The sequence below is a fragment of the Cebus imitator genome, unplaced genomic scaffold (genome assembly GCF_001604975.1).
Source record: "Cebus imitator isolate Cc_AM_T3 unplaced genomic scaffold, Cebus_imitator-1.0 Scaffold24, whole genome shotgun sequence".
NCBI lineage: Eukaryota > Metazoa > Chordata > Mammalia > Primates > Cebidae > Cebus > Cebus imitator.
In genome coordinates, this window is record NW_016107339.1 from 669,593 (window position 1) to 681,832 (window position 12,240).

Consider the following 12,240-nt stretch of genomic DNA (forward strand, 5'->3'; position numbering starts at 1 on the left):
ATAAGTGACCCTCCTGGGGCCACCTTACTAGTGCCAGAGCTGGGATGCAGATTCCATTCCGCTGGCCCAGAGCTGAGCTTCTCGCCCTCCACTGCCCACCCCTGCCACCACCACCCTCTGATCACCTCCCATCAGCACTGACACAAGAAGGCAGAGCACGGCTCGCCTGACCTCAGCTGGGAATGTAGGCATTGAGTGACTCTAATGTCTTGGTTCCCTGCATATGTCCATGAGTGACCACAAAAATGCTGCAAATACTGATTTGGGGGTTATAAATAAATGTTAGGGAGTAGGTGAATTTGCAAATACAGAACAAAGCAAAGGTGGAAAACAGGGGGTATGGCATTTCTTTGTATCATTGAAGATAAAATCAACATCTTAATTTATCATCAGCCTCATAGCCATTGAGAAGGCTGGGATAACATTGAGTCCTTGACCTCTAAGAGATTTTAATCTGGTAGAGGAATTCTTAAAACAGCATTAGCTGAGTCAGAGCCAAAGCGGGGTCAGGCGAGAGGATGGGGAAGGAAGTGCTGAGGACTGAGACAGCAGAGATGTTAGAGTTCCCAAGAGGGGCCATCCCTAAGGGCCAGATTCAGGGGACTTTGGGGGAACGGTCACAGGGGCTGCAACTTGGGGCAGGTTTGGCACGAGGGGTTTAATGTGAGGGAGAGGAAGCCAGCGAAAGGCATTCTGGGCCTCATAGGTCAAGTTATAAAAGTTTCCATGAAATCTCTGCTGGTGTCTGGGACATATTCAGCCAAGGCCTTTCTTTAGCTGGGAGGGTGCAAATACCAGGTCCAGCCCAGAGTGAAAACAGCTGTGCGTCTCTCATGCGCCCCCTTGCCCCCGTGTCTCTGTTAACTCATCTGCACGTCGTTCAATGACAATTATGCTTTCTGGTTCCTCACCTATTCAAACCCTCAGACTGTAATGGCAAATACATCTCCACAGTGGCAACTAAATGCTGATTTTTGTTCTGCAGAAATCATGGCGCTTTGAGTCATGAAGCTGGGGGTGTGAGGTTTGCTTGGGCAGATCTCCTAGTGTAGGCCAGGAGTGGGTCAGAAACCTGCCTTAGAAAGAACACGGTCTTCAGATGCTACAGGGCAGTGTGGTGACCAGTAGAAACTCCACACTTATTGAGTGGCAAATGGTACAGGTAGGCAGCACCAGGTGGAGTCTTGGGAGGACAGCAAGTGAAACAGGAATGGCCGCAAACAAACCTCTTGAACACCAAACTGGGAAGGAAGGGGTGATTTATTCGGCCAGGAGCTGCAGCGGGCGTGAATGCCCCAATGGCTGAGCACCCTAACAAAGAAAATCCTTGCCCTTTTAAAGGCTTAGGACCCTAGGAATTACGTCTGAAAAGGTCTTGATCCATGAAGTAGGCGTGGGGTATGTGACTAGGTGGGGGTCTGACCGTGTTTAAGTAAAAACAATGCCCTCGGGGAAGAGTCCTCCAACCATGCCTGTGATCTACAGGAGTGCGATTAGGGTGGTGCCCGGGTCTGCCAGCCTTGACTTCTCCTATTGAAATGCAATGTAGAAGTCTAGGGAGAAGGGCTCTTAGAAACTTAAGAGGGTTAAGGGTCTCCTTCTTCACAAGGACCAGGCACAGGGAAATGGTGTCACCTTTACCGGTTCCTTATTTTCCAGTGGCACTTCCGGGTCTAGAGGTGGAGTCGCTGCCCCTGATTAACCAGCCCCAGGGCACTGCATCAGACCTGTGCCTTCCCTATACATTAAAAAAAATTATTAATTCTCCTCATATTAAGGGAAAAAATAGCCAGGTTTTTGAAAGACTCAGGATGAGCAGTAGAAAACTATCTTCCAATGGCTGCCAAAGAAAGCTGGTTGATCCTCGGTCTGGACTCATTGCTCTGAGGGCAAAGATGGTGTTAGTTTTCTCTGTAAGATCAAGGGCTAGCAGCCAAACCAACCAGGCAACCTACCAAATACTTTATTTAGTAGTCAAACTCTGGCTGCAAATTCGTAACTAACCAGGCCAAGGGAAAGGCAGAAGGGAGTGAATGTTTGTCCAGGCTCAGCAGGCAATAAGTAGTACATGCTGTGTGCTCTGGGAGAGCTGCAGGCCTCACTACCGAGGACACCTGACTGTAAGGTTTGCTCCATTACCCAGCCCTTCAGTTGTTAAACATCTTGTGAATTATAAAGGAATGAAACATACCACGTCCCACAGGCCTTGCTGGTTTGGCCGTGGTGCCTTCTTCCTGCCCGGGGTCTTTACGTGTTGTCCTTCCACTTAGAATGCTTTTTCCCTGTTCTTCACTTGCATAGCATCTGCTTAGCCTTCAGGTTTTAGGCAAATGTTACTTCCTCAGTGAGTTCTGTTGGACTAATAAACTGGGAATGTGTTTGACTGCAAGGGAGAGAAAACTCAACTTCTCAAGCTTAAACAAGTAGGGTTTATTTTCCTAACTTAAGAGGCAGGCAGAGGTACAGAGTGGAGGCTGATGATGCAGCCTGATGATGTTGTCAAGAACCAGTCTCTTTCTGTCTTTCCATCCCTCTGTCCTTACGGTACTTGGCATGCTGCCTTATGGTTGCAAGATAGCTGCCATGCCTCCAGGCATCACGTCTACACTTCAGTCCAGAAGAATAGGAAAGAACAAAGAAGAAAAGAGTAAGAACAAAGGCCATTACAGCTAGGTCTATTTTTTTAATCAGAAAAGGAAACTATTTTAGGAAGGCATAATTAACAGACTGGCTTTCATTTTTTTGGCCAGAAATAGAGTACATGGCCTCTCCACAGCCAGTCATTGGTCAAGGGAAATGAGAGTTCAAAGACTGCTTAGAACCACTTTAAGTCATTCTGTGAGCTGGGTAAAGGCCTGAACTCTCCAAGACAAAATGATCTCTAGGTACCTGAAATAATCAGGGTTGTGTTAGCAACAGATATTGTCTGTTACATCCTCCCTGGCTAGCCAACGAAAGGAGCCCCTTATACTCTGAAAGCCCTTGTGCAATTTGCCATTATATGTTCATTTATGTGTTTACTTGTATGATGCCTAAATGCAGCACTAGACTTAAGGCTGCAGGAGGGAGGATGCTATAAATGCTTTGTTCCCTTTTCAACACCGAGCATAGCACTGGGCACACAGTAAGCTCTACAGGCATCTTTATTAAACCAGTAAAAGAAACAGGATAGGTGTGGTGGTTCACACCTGTAATCCTAGCACTTTGGGAGGCCAAGGTAGGAGGATTGCTTGGGGCTTGGCGTCCAGGCCAGGAGTTAAAGGCTCGCTTGGGCAACATAGGGAGATCCCATCTCTACAAAAATACAATGCAGCCATAAAAAACGATGAGTTTGTGTCCTTTGTAGGGACATGGATGAATCTGGAAACCATCATTCTCAGCAAACTGACACAAGAACAGAAAACGAAACACCGCATGTTCTCACTCATAGGCAGGTGATGAACAATGAGAACACACGGGCACAGGGAGGGGAACATCACACCCTGGGGTCTGTTGGGGGGTTGCAGGCTGGGGAGGGACAGCAGGGTGCAGAGAGGTTGGGGAGGGATAACACTGGGAGAAATGCCTGATGTAGGTGACGGGGGGATGGAGACAGCAAACCACCATGGCATGTGTGTACCTATGCAACAATCCTGCAAGACCTGTACATGTGCCCCAGAACTTAAGGTACAATAAAAAAAAATACAAGGATTGGCTGGGCTTGTTGGTACACACTTGTCGTCCCAGCTACTCGGGAGGCTGAGGCAGGAAGATGGCTGGAACCCAGGAGCTGAGGCTGCAGTGAGCTGTGATTACATCACTGCACTCCAGCCTGGGCAACACAGTGAAACCTGTCTCAAAAAAAAAAAAAAATCCTTGCTGAAGAGGTCATCCAGGAAGCACAGAAATAGCTGAAATAGCTCCTGCGACAGGGACCTCCTTCTTTCCGTTGACAGCCCTTGGTGTTTCTGGTCAGAGTTTTTCCTAATGTTGATCTAACTGCCGGTGATTTCCACCCTTATGGGCTGAATTGTGTCCCCACGAAATTCCTATTTTGAAGTCCTAACTCCCAGTGTTTTAGCTTCAGAAGATGACTGTATTTGAAGATGGGGTCTTTAAAGAGGTAATCAAGTTTAAATGAGGTCACTGGGGTGGGCCCCAGGCCCCACCCCAATCTGACTGATATCAAATAGGAGATGAAGACAGACACCGGCCTGCAGGGAAGACAGCCACGGCAAACCAGGGCGGGAAGGCTCAGAGGAAAACAACTCTCCTGAGACCTTCACCTTGAAGGAGACCCTTAATCACACTTAAGCATCTAAGACCACCTCCCCCTTGACTTTGACATTGCATTTCAATAGGAGAAGTAAAGGCTGGCAGACCGGGCACTGCCTTTAATCACCCTCCTATAGATGGCAGGCATGGTGTGGAAGAATCTTTCTGGATGGCATTGCTTTTACTTAAACACGATCAAACCCCCACCTAAGTCACATACCCCACCCATGGACCAAGACCCTTTCACATGTAATTTCTAGAGTTGTAAGCTTTTAAAAGGGCAAGGATTTTCTTTGTTAGGAGAGCTCAGCTATTTGGGGCATTCAGACCCGCCTCCAGCTCCCGGCTGAATAAATCACCCCTTCCTTCCTAGCTTGGTGTTCGAGAGGTTTTGTCTGTGGGCTGTCCCACAACAATCTGAGATGGCTAGCTCCCAGAAAAGCGAGAAAATCAATGTCTGTTGTTGAAGTCACCCGGTCTGGAAGACTGTTAACGACAGCCTCTGAAGACAAGTACAGCCCCTCTCCACTGCCGACCATCACATACTTTGAGACTCCCATCAGACTGGTTCCGCAAAGTCTTTTTTTTTGTAAGTACATTTTGTAGCAGGGAACCAAGTCAGCTCCCCTCTAACTCCAAAACTTGTGTCCTTTTTGTTTATCAAAGCAGCCAAATGGAAGATAGGCAGGGGGTTTAATTTGTTTGCGTGCAAGTTTCTTTTCCTGAGGCAGTAGTGTCACTTTGCATTCTTGATCTCTCCTTGGATTGGTGATAGTAGAACAGTCCTCGCTTGGGTTTTCTTCCAGAGCATGCGCGTTAACATCGTCCAATTCGTATAAGCAAATAATAGCCAGATGTGATTCATTCTTGCCCGAAAATGTTGATACTTAGAATAAATTTATGTAAGTGTCTCTGAATACAGCAAATGTTCCTTTGTTAGTGATTTGTGGTAGCTAATGTCATAATAGTGATCTCACTTCAGCAAGATATTGGCTGTCCCCTCGTGAGTAGTGTGTTAGTCAGCAGCCACCACAATGTACTGCATGACAAACTACTTAAATCTTGTCTTAATGCCTGTGGGTTGACTAAGACAGCTCTGCTTTAAGCTGAGCCTCAAGCTCCTATTTGCTTCACATCTCTCATTCTTGACCCAAGATTTGTGGCAGTGGTGACCTGGAGCATAATCTTCTCATGATGGAGGTTAGAGTCTCCCAGAGGGGAAGGCAGAAATATGATGGCCCTGAAAATATAGGCTTGGAGTGAGCATCTTTTCACTTCCACTCACATTTCATTGGCTAAGCAGTCACAAGAACAAGCCCAACGTGAATGTGTCTGGGGCTATCCTTCCTCCGGGGAGGCACGATGAAAGGAGTGAATATTTGTTCAACAGTAATCTAGTCTACTGCAGGCGGTCAGGGGAGGCCTGGGGTAGAGGGCGTCAGCCTGGGAAGGCCCTCTACCCCAGGACTAGGCTTCTGTCAAGTAGTGGGGAGATCCCAGGGAAGTTAGGAGTGGTTGGATCTAAAGAATGAAGTAATCCTTAACCTTGGGAGGGTCCAGGGTTGAGCCTGAGTGTTCAGAACTGTGATGAAGTCCAAAAGGCCAATGGTGTATCCAAGAGCAGGAGCCTGAGGAAAGACAGGAGTGCATTCAGGATTGTGCTCTGGGGAACCCGCGGCATTTTGGAAGGACCTGCTGGTGTGAGGATGTACATACCTGCTGGAAGATCGCAGGTTGGGAGGTTATACAAAATCCTCTCGCGGTGCTTCCCTACTTCTCTCTTCATATAGTCCTTTTCATATTTACCCTCCTCTCTGGGGCCCACTTTTTCTCCCTCTTGCTCAGCCCTGCTTTCAGACCATATCCCTTCTTCACTCATCCATGCCTCTTCCCACAAAAATGTCCACAGGGCCTTCCATACTGACGCTCAGGCATCCTTTGGAGAAACTGATCAACTTGCAATTTGCATGAATGAAACTACATGGGTGGCTGATTTGTAACTCTCACCTTACTTGGAAGCTGAGGATGCGGAGACCCTCAGAGTAACTAGCTTGCAGAGGCTCTCTGAGTCCTAATATCAGTTAGAGCAAGGCTGGGTCCACCACTTTGGTTTGAGGGTTTATCAATTCTACTACTGATGACATATCATCTTAAAGTTCACTGGCTTGAAACAGCTATGTATTATTTCTCATGAGTGTGTATGCGGGTCGGCTTGGGGTCAGGGACTGTAGGTTAGACTTAGCTGTGTGGCTGTGCTAGTCTCTGTTGGGCTCACTCATGCACAACCAGCTGGGGCTAGACAGATCTAGGATGGACCTGGAAAGTGGCCCTGCTCCGCACGTCTCTTTCCCTTCCTGGACTGGTGGGCTGGCACAAGTGTTCCTTTCCCAAGGCAATCACAGAAGTGCAAGAGAACGGCAGAAGTGCTTTCAAGGTCTCTTGAGGCCTACACTCAGAATCGGCATACTGTGTTATTCAGAGGTCTCCAAGACCACCTGTAAGTTTACTGATTCACTAGAAGGACTCAGAACACAGCAAAGCTGTTATACTCATGGTTACAGTTTACTATAGAAAAATGATACGGATTAAATCAGCCATGGAAAAAGGGTGCATAGGAGACAGCAGGTGCTGACTTCCAGCTGTCCTCTCCCAGTGGAGTTTCACAGACAGGGCTTCATTCTCCCAGCAGGGATGTATGGCAACATACAGGGAACATTGCCACCCAGGGAAGCTCACGCCAACCTTAGTGTCCAGGGTTCTTATTGGGATCTGGCTGACTGCCCATGTGGTGGGCCTTAGTTTCCAGCTTCTCCAGAGGTCACGTGGATACTATGTGGCTCACAACCCCTGCCATAAATCTCATTTAGTGTAGACCACATGACATGACCCACGGCCTTCAGGTAAACAATGACATTCTTATCAGGCTGCCACAGGCCAAAACTTGCTTTGGAGTGGGCAGGTTTGGACCACTGAGGCAGGCTGGGTTAATCCTTCATCGCACAGCGTCCTTCTGCCTCCTGTTGGCTAAAGCACAGCTGACACGGCTGAATCCAGGCAGACTGGGAGGGCACTACAGTCACAAAGCAAGGGCATGGATTCAGAGAGAGGTGATGATCTGGGGCCATTAATGCAATTCACCATGAAGGCCCCACCTGGGGTGAGGTGTGGGCTAGCTCATGGACAGCCACAGGTGGCCCATCCTAGTCTTATTGTTGCTGGGACATAACGTGCACTGGTCCCTACAGTTCCCCTAATCTGTTGTGTGAACTTGAAACAGTCACACCCTCTCTCTACACCAGCAGCTCCTCTCCTACGGAAGACTACTGTCAGTGATTTTTCAGCAGAACTCTTTTTAAAAAAATTCCTCTGAAGGGCCGGGCGCCGTGGCTCACGCCTGTAATCCCAGCACTTTGGGAGGCTGAGGTGGGTGGATCATGAGGTCAGGCGTTCGAGACCAGCCTGGCCAACATAGTGAAACCCCCATCTCTACTAAAAATACAAAAAATTAGCCAGGCGTGGTGGCAGGTGCCTGTAATCCCAACTACTCGGGAGGCTGAGGCAGGAGAATCACTTGAACCTGGGAGGCGGAGGTTGCAGTGAGCTGAGATTGCATCACTGCACTCCAGTCCGGGTGACAGTGCAAGACTCCATCTCAGAAAAAGAAAAAAAAATTCTGAAATTTTACAGCAAAACTCCAAAATAAAATAAATGCAATAAATGCTTTCCTCAGGATGTTTAATTCTTCCAAGGTTGACTGGTACATGTCAATGTTTGCCAAACCCCTTAAACATCTATAAGGTTCCAGGAAACAGTTTGAAAATTATGAGGCTTGCTCAAGGTCTTTTTTTAAATTTTGGAAATGCCATGTTTAAGATGTTTTTGAGCAGTTTCTTCTAGGTCTTCCATTACTTTACACTTTAACTGCGACTGCAAGGAAGTCCACCTCTCAGAGGCATTTACTCAAGCCTCCTGGCTACACAGAAGAGTACTAGATGCCGTGAAGGGGAATAGCCATGACCTCCAATTTAGGGTAGACCTGGGGTGGCAAAGAGGAAAGGAACCTTGGATGTATTCTGATCCTATATTTATAACCTATTCTAACCCATGGCCCTTTTCTAATAAATATAAAAGTCCCACAGGCTCAGCTTTTGATGTAATTCCCACCAATGCTTTGAGAAAGGCTTTGTACAGCTTTCCCTTCTGTAAATTATATTATCAAAACAATAGATTTTTTTTAATGTTCCAAACAAGAATTACATGAGTGTTTTATTGACCTTGCCTTTTCCAAAATATATACATGCCACCCTAAAAACATGATCCATTTCCTTCACCCCCCACTTCCCACCTCTACCCTACTCTCACCTATTCAGAATAAGTGACTCCATTCATTCTTTCTCATTTATGCTTGTGCCTTGCCTTCTTCAACTATAAAATGTGAGGACATAATATGGAGAGAGTGGGCAGGGATTGGTGAGGATACAGGTAAAACAAGGTTGGCTTTGAGTAAATAATTGTTGAAACTGGGTGATGGGCACATAGGGATTCGTTAATTCCATTTTTATGTTATGAAATTTTCTATAATCAAAAGGTTAACATGAAGGTAATTTCTGTAATAAAAACATTAAAATGAAGATAATGTTACCGATTTGCGGGTTGATACTGAGTATTTGACCCCGCTGCAAGGCTAGAAGCACTTTGAACAGCATCTTCATTTGCTGCAGCCACATCTGACCTTGGTTCCAATACCAAGCTGCCACTTCCTGACTGTAACCATTTGAGGTTATACCACAATCTCACAATGTGCCCCCTGAAAAAAGGTAAGGAAATGCAGCAGTCCAAGCCCCCAGGCAGAGGAAGCTCCCGACTCTGGGGACTTATTCCTTCACTCGTCTCCTGCTAGCAGCAGATGGAGCCAGTCTGGGCCATGTTAAGGCCCTGAACGCAAAGGGTTAACATACTGCCCCTGGAGGGGCTGGGCTTTCCCTTGGTGGGTACTGCCCTTCAGGCCCAGGTCTGCCTGATGATTCTGGGTGTAGGTTAAAGGGACCATGAGTCTGTGGCTCCTGAGTACGTGGTAATGAGCTCAGACACCAAAAATTGAGAACTGGTTCTACTTGGCTTCTCTGTCCAGGCTGAAATGGTTCACCTGTATCCTGAGTTGTGAAGAAAGGACTTTGGGAACGCTGGATGCCATCAGAGGATGGGCAGTGTAGCCTTCAAGAAAAAAAAAGTCAGAGGCTGATACTAACTAAAGAATCTGTGAGGCTGGGCGCAGTGGCTCACACCTGTAATCCCAGCACTTTGGGAGGCTGAGGTGGGTGGATCACCAGGTCAGGAGTTCAAGACCAGCCTGGCCAACATGATGAAACCCCATCTCTACTAAAAATACAAAAAATAAGTTGGGCGTGGTGGCAGGCACCTGTAATCCCAAGTACTTGGGATGCTGAGGCAGGAGAATTGCTTGAACCCGGGAGGCAGAGGTTCATGAACCCATGAGCCAAGATCATGCCATTGCACTCCAGCCTGGGTGATAGAGCAAGGCTCTGTCAAAAAAAAGAATCTATAACGCTCAAACATGGGGGGACGGGGGGTGAGAACAGGGCACCAAAGGGACTGACATCTAAAATAATCTGTCTGTGACAAAATGGCTTCCAACTAATTAAACATAGAAAAACCTCTTTTAGGGAAGATAATCCTATTGGATCTACTTGCAAGATTTTTCCAGCCAGCTTCTGCCTCTTGGAGCTTCAATTAAAAGCTGTTTAGCAGATGGCAAATTCTGAGTCACAAAGTTAGACTCTTTGGCAACCATATGTGCTTTTGCTTTCCCAGGGGATCCTGGCCACATATGGCCCTGGAAGAGGTGCGAGAGCTCTTTCTTGGCACACAGTAGACAGCTCCTCTCCCAGCTTAACACACAGACGACAGGCATTTCAGCATAACCATCCACGCTGTGAGCAGGAGGGGCTTTTCAGCTAATTCAGAAACATGGGGGCCCTGGAAATCATAATGTATCAGGGCTGGAAGGGAACTGGAACGGCATCTAGTAAAACCCCTTCTTCTTGCAGAATGGGAACACTGAGCCTTGGAAGAGGTTATGCAATTTGTCTAAAGTTGCCCAGCAAGAGGGAAGCAGAGTCAGGATCGGGCTTGTGTTTATTTACCATAAAAGCACTTCTCTACTCACTTGGAGGACTGTGTTTGTTGCCTGACCCTTTCCTTCTAATCCCGAGGTGCCTGAAGAGATATTTTACCAATGTCCTGACAATTTTGCCAAGAGAAGGCCTTGAAAGGGTCCTTCGTCCACATGTCCACCTCCTGCTTTATTGCAGGACGAAACCAGGACCCTCTGAAATGGAACTTCATCACTCCTTAGAGCTTCCTACTACAGTTGAAGTCACAGTTTCCCTTGGGTGCTATCAAAGAGAAACAGGACCAGACACTAAATTAAAGGTCAGGGAGACAGGCGTTATTTAGTAAAATTGCAGTAGAGGAGGGAACTGCTAACCTGAGCTCAATTGTATCAAAACAAAAGGTGGGAGGCTTATTTATTTATTTATTTATTTTTGAAATGGAGTCTCACTCTGTCACCCAGGCTGGAACGCAGTGGCACAATCTTGGCTCACTGCAACCTCCGCCTTCTGGGTTTAAGCAATTCTCTGCCTCAGCCTCCCAAGTAGCTGGGATTACAGGCACCTGCCACCATATCTGGATAATTTTTATTTATTTTTAGTAGACATGGGGGTTTCACCATCTTGGTCAGGCTGGTCTTGAACTCCTGACCTCGTGATCCACCCACCTTGGCTTCCCAAAGTGTTGGGATTACCAGCGTGAGCTGCTGTGCCTGGCTGGGAGGCTTTTTAAATGCTGGAGTATGCTAAAGGAAAAGTGCTGAAGGATGTTAAGGGGATGTTGATGTGACTGGGCACCTGTGTTTGCTAACTGATGCTGATTGAGGGGAGATTTCTGGTCTCCCACAAAGACTGGGAAACAAGAAGACAAGAGACTTGTCTTTCTCTTATTTTTATTTTTAATTTCATTGGAGATAGGTTGTTTCTCTGTTGCCTGGGCTAGAGTGCAGTGAACTCGCTGTAACCCTGAACTCCTGGGCTCAAGTGATCATCCTGCCTCAGCCTCTTGAGTGGCTACGACTACAGGCACAGGTCACCATGGCTGGCTAATTTTCTAATTCTTTTCTAGGGACAGGGTCTATGTTGCCCAGGCTGATCTTGAACATCTGGCTTCAAGGGATCCTCCATTCTTGACCTCTCAGAGCACTGGGATTACAGGTGTGAGCCACTGCGCCTGGCCCCCTATCTTTCTGATGGTTACATTTCAAAGTGATGGCTTCCAGGTCTTTAAAAAAGACATGGGTTGTAAGAGATACACCACAAAAGGACAGAAGTAGGATTTACAACTGCAAGTTTTTGAAAGCAAATGTTTTAAGAAAAGAAAGGTCCAGGGCCTATAGTCAGGTGTTGGAACAGCATCGAGCTTTCTCAGGCAGGAACTTAAGAGAGCTGGAGTTCTCATCCTAGGATGTGGCCTGGAGCTATTGGAAACTATGTGAGGGTTCGTTAGTGCTGAGAGTCTGCAGCTCTCCTAGGTCAAGGTTGGGGCCTGAAAGGAGGGCTCTGCAGAGCCAGACTCAAGTTCGGTCAAGGACAGAGTCATTGTCAGTGCTGATGACACTTCCACTGCCCTGTTAGGAAGTGATTACAATATGTTTCCAAATTTCTCACTATAGTTTAAGCCTTTTTCTGTCCATTCCTTACTGTGGCTGGAATCTAGTTCACATTCTGTTTGTTATGGCTCTTTGACTATTCACAATCGACCTGTCTCAAACTGGATTTTAAGTTGTTTGAAGGCAGGATCCACCCATGTATTACATCTTTTGAAAATCTTCCATTGTACCAAGTAGCTGACTTGATCATCATTAATTGACATAAACCTCAGATTATATACCATTTTCTTTCTTTTTTTTTT

The 12,240-nt window shown here is 46.8% G+C and overlaps 1 long non-coding RNA gene across 1 annotated transcript in view; it reads left to right on the forward strand.

Moving 5' to 3' along the window:
- Positions 1-662: 662 nt before the first annotated feature.
- Positions 663-12,240, forward strand: part of LOC108299914 — a 13,567-nt gene continuing 1,989 nt past the window's right edge. Inside the window, exon 1 of the long non-coding RNA XR_001823158.2 lies at positions 663-1,162. This is a non-coding gene — a long non-coding RNA (uncharacterized LOC108299914). The remainder of the gene's footprint in view (positions 1,163-12,240) is intronic.